The following is a 5,144-nucleotide window of genomic DNA, read 5'->3' as shown; positions in this document are numbered from 1 at the left end:
GTAGTTGGAAACTATTTCAGATAGGGTTTAACCATGAAATGAGAAATTTTAAATAAATATAAGGAGGGGAACTTCAGATAGATCGATAGTTACTCCTCTACATAATTTTGATATAGGCATTATTATCAGAGGAATGATCAAAGGAATAAAGAGATGTTTATTACCAATAACTGGTTGAGTTCTTCTAGAATTTGGAGCCAGGAAAGTGCATGGAAGGACTTTCATGAGAGCCAGGCTTGTCCTATGTACATATCAAGAATGTCCAGTCCCAATCCACAGAGTGCTTATAATAGTGAGAAGGTCCTAATTCTATTATCCTTCCCGTTCTTCATCATGCATACAGAGGTACATGAACTCCCTTCAGGTGTCTTCAGATAGATCAAGCTACCATGTCCTCTTGGTGTGATGAATATGAGCTTACATGTGATGTTTGGCAAGTCTAGTGTTAAAAGCAAAAGCTAGGAAAAATCTTTCAATTCCATGACATTAAAAAATGTTAGATTAGTGTCTTCCCAGGTAGAAGCCTCTCCACTAGGTGGGCTTCCTACCCTCTTACTATCTGCCTTAAGCCAATGTGGTCTGGGCTGTCTCATTAGACTAACAGTGTTTTAAAAGTTTAAGTTCCAGTTCATAGCAGTGGGTTGAACCCCCTGCTTTAGCCTCTGGAACCTTTCTTGCCAGTGTCCTGCAAAGAATGTTTACACTTGTTTTCCAAGCAATTTGATTTCCCCATTCTAAGTCCAATCAATAGGACTTCATTCCCTGACATGTCTGGGCCGTATATATGTATGGACATCATTACTTACCAGCCACTGCTCTATCAGGGTATTAATACAAAGCCATTTCTGAGGGTCCATTCTGGACCTCAGTAACAAGGACTCCTCTTTCATACAACCTAGAATTACCAGTGCTCCCTGTTTTTCCCTGGTGATTAAGAACCCACAAGCTTTAAAAATGATTATGAAGCATTTTAACCTCTGTTTCAGTTTAGATTGCCTCAGAAAGAGACCCTACAACAACAACAAAAAAAGGACCTGAATGCAATTAGCATATTTAAAAGTAATTCCAAGAAACGTTGGTAGGAGTGTAGGAAAATGAAAGAGAAAATGGAGGAAGCTAAAACCTGATGTGTTACCAAGCATGCCACCCTCTAGATAACTAAAGTTTAATTCTATTATAGAACTCTCATAAAGAGTATTGTCTTGCTTCAGAGTTTTCTAATTTAAGAACCAAAGGAGCCATGTGTCTACCAATTCTGGTCAGCCACAGGTTAAGGTTTTCCTGGGTAATGATTCATTCTCCCATGCATATGGTAGAACAGGCTCCCAGAGCCACCCAGGAAAGGAATTGCAGGTGCTGGTAGTTATAAGTTGGTTGCATGACCTGAAATGAGAATGCGACTACAGTATATGGACCCACAAACTGCCTGCTATTCCCATCAAATAATTCTTTCCTAACACCTGGGTTTGTTTTCTCTTTGTGAGACAAATGAAGCTATTATTCAATGTATTCTTTGCAGAAAAGGGGATATTTCTTTCAACCAGTTTTACATATATTCTGGGAATATTAGGCTTGCTAACATTATAGTTACACAACTACAATAAAAGACCATTTACATATTTCTTGAAAGAACAAGAAAGATATTTTTTAAAGGTCATATTCTGTCCCTGCCTTTGACTTGATACTGCTGATAATCTGTCTTGCTAAAAACAGTAAAGAAAAATGCAGAATACATTACTGGTAGAATGCTCACGTTAGGGTACTTCTGCACATATTTCAACAATTGTTTGATTTTATTTGTGAAGTCATCATAAGGATGATACCTTGAATAGGAGTCTAAACTATTTACCCTTTCTCATTCAAATTGTCACCAATGGAAGGCAGATGGCAGATGCCATGTGGAGATTTATAAGTGTCAAAGATTGTAAAGTATCAATGTATAAGTTATTATTGGAAAATATGTAATAGAGGATATTAGTTGCATATGAAGCAAAAAGGTATTCTTTACTTTGTCTTCTTTGCTCTTTGTCTACTCAGTCTTCTCTAAAGAAAACCAGCTTCCCCTGATAAGTCAAGGCTAGTGTATAGTTAATTTTAGGGAAGAAAATTATCCATGAGAGAGAAGAGAAACTACAGACCTAGCTTGCCTGCATGCAGCATGGAACCTGTAAGCCTAAGAACCCATGGCATCTGTGTGCAAATGGCCCCAAAGAATAAGTTAGGGGAGCTTCATTTGAGTAGAGATTTTTAACCAGTTCTCAAACTGGCACAGAAAATATGACTAATGAATGTTTTGTTGTCACCTTCTGTGTCTTTTGCCTTAGAGAGAGACATGATATAAAGGAGAATTAGGCAAATGCTTTCTTGCAGGGATAACTTATTTAGAATGGAAATGAAGGACGAAAAGGCTTGCTCAATGAAAGTACACAGCTCTCTAGGGTAGCAAATATGGAAGGAGGAGGAGAAAGTGATTTCACAGATTTACTGTAGAGATGAGTGACTTTGTAGTGGATGGGTCAGTAGACTCTAAAAATATTCATATCCGACTTTGGTGAACTAGGAATGATATGAAAGTTAGTGTCTGAATATGTGGGTTTATCCTATGTCCATTATATACATATCCTCTGACCTTGAGAAATTTGTTTAATCTCTCTTAGTGTTATATTCAATGCATCAGATCTTTAAAGGCTTGTTACATTGCTCAATTCGACAGCACATATACTAAAATTGGAACGATACAGAGAAGATTAGCATGGCCCCTGCCCAAGGATGACACTCAAATTCGTGAAGCGTTCCATATTTTAATAAATAAATAAATAAATAAATAAATAAATAAAGCCTTGTTACGTAGTTAATGCCATTTAAACTGGGTTCCACAGAGTGCTAGGGTTTACTGGAAGCATCTCAGAACTCACTGAAGGGGGTAGGAGCAAGGCCAAGTGATGGGGACTTCAGGATCTCCTGCCTTTTTCTGTCCATAATAACACCATTTTGACTCTGTTTTATTGTTGGAATCACAGAACAGACTCAAGAACAATAACATAGTTTCATGAGGGAACATTTCTTTCTCCTAAAAATTATTTGAAAATCAATGAATAGTGTATGAGAAAACTGTTCTATAATCTCTGTATTATTATAGAAATGCTATTTATAATTCTTGGCATTTGAAGATAGGGTGTCACGCACATAAAACAACCCATTGTTCAAAATTAATGGCAATTTTTTTAAGTGCAGTAATGTCGTAGAGTTATTTGGAATTTCTGCCTCCTAGCATTTCCTATTCAATCATAAATACTTCTTTAAAAATAGGCTCTCTAATGTTCATGTATAACTACCAGGGTTTTAAATGTTAATACAGTAAATGTAAAAGGGAAACAGAGGGCTTTCAATGTCATTTTTTTTATCACAGTAAAGTAATTTTAGCCTTTGAAAGTATATTTTAAAAATTACTTAGAGAATATTGGAACACCAAATTTAAAGTTGGTGGTATATTTAGAAATTATCTGGTCTTTTCTTTAAATTTTTGATGATAAACAGAAACAAATACTAAGAGAAGGAAAATTCATTCATTTATTTTTCTACTTATTCGCAAAGATTTATTCAGCCCTTATAATGTTTTACTCCCAGTGTTATATGCACAGAAAGCAGATGATTACCAAACAGTTACACTTTGAGAGTTCAGTCTAGAAAGGAAACACACACAGAAAACTAATGTATTATAAGGCTTTTGAAGAGTTATAAAACAGATATGGCTGTCTAAGAAGTCATAAGGAAGGAACAACAAGTCTGGAGGACTCCTGGATGAAACTGTAAATTGTCTGCTTACCTAGTGATCTCATGATAACAATGAGGCTTTCTTATGTGGGGCATGAGAGCTGAGGAGACTTAAAGGCTCCCATGTTTAATTTCAGGGATTTTTTTTTTTTTTTTTCTGTAGTCCAGATTGTTTGAAGCTTTTTTCCTATGCTAAAGGCTTCCAAGATTCCAGCTCTTACTTGACCTCTGGAGAACTGACCTCCACCCCCACTACTCCCTGTGGATTATGAAACAATTTGCATAACAATGTTTCCTTCTTCAAAGGAACTCCTCACACCTCTGTGTAAAGACTGTTTCTGGTTTTGTTTTAGAATATACATACCATGAAAACATGGACTTTAGACACTTTTCCTTGATTCACTTTCTTAGTTCGAACCCCCTTTGGAGCCTCTTCATTTATTCAGTCTAAGAAAAAGCTCCTAAAATGCATCCCATCTCTCTTCAACACTTTCTAGGTCTTATAAGATTTTTCCACTGTATATTCTTAACAGATATCTTTAGGTAGGAACACCTGTGCCTTTGAATGCCATAAAACTTCAGGTGGGAAATGCAGTTGAATCCATTGGGATCATCAGAATGGAGATATTCAGTTAATCCTTAATAATTTTTATTTGACAGGATCTGGAATTATGTGCTTTTCATTTCAATGTCCTCTCATGGATCATGCAAGACTGCTCCTAAGTCTTTCCTGTTCTGAGATATAGTTCTGTAAGAAATCAAAGGATCATACAGTATCAAATATTTATAATATATCAAGAGTTTTGGAGTTACAAGGACTAGAAACCCACTCAAATTAGCTTAAACACAAACTACTTAAGATTATACCTTTTATTGTATGAACTAGATTATAACTCTTGTTCCAGCATCCCATCTTAAAATGTCCTTTTTATTCTCATTAGTATCCTAATTTGGATGATAAATTATACATCATCCTACCAATCACAGTGGGATGGGAGATTTAGTACAAGGATATGGGGGTCATTCATTCATTCATTCATTCGTTCATTCATTTATTCATTATTTACTTGAATATATGGGATTAATTTAACAAGACTATGAGACATTAAAATTTCAGTCTCTTTCTTTCATTATATCTTTGTCTATCCTGCCGTTATCTGTGTGTGCCTCCCTCTCCTTTATCTTCTTTCCATATAGACAGAGAGCTTTTCCAAGGTAGAGAGTTATGAACCTGATAGTAATTCGTTGCACAAAAACTTTATCATACCAAATATTTTGTAAGACACAGAATATGCCACCTAAAATAACACATCATCATTACCTGTAGGATACTTACAATTTGGTGGAGGACGCAGGTAAATAAACACAAA

General features: G+C 35.8%; 1 non-coding gene across 1 annotated transcript; it reads left to right on the top strand.

The window, feature by feature from the left end:
- The first annotated feature begins 2,697 nt into the window (after positions 1-2,697).
- Positions 2,698-2,804, top strand: LOC128778217 (U6 spliceosomal RNA). The gene has a single exon (XR_008423632.1). It is a non-coding gene; the product is annotated as a U6 spliceosomal RNA (small nuclear RNA).
- Positions 2,805-5,144: the final 2,340 nt, after the last annotated feature.

The sequence above is a fragment of the Panthera pardus genome, unplaced genomic scaffold, assembly GCF_024362965.1.
Source record: "Panthera pardus isolate Hobbes unplaced genomic scaffold, ASM2436296v1 HiC_scaffold_19, whole genome shotgun sequence".
NCBI lineage: Eukaryota > Metazoa > Chordata > Mammalia > Carnivora > Felidae > Panthera > Panthera pardus.
Note: the sequence above shows the minus strand (reverse complement) of the source record. Positions and strands in the feature narration are given on the sequence as shown.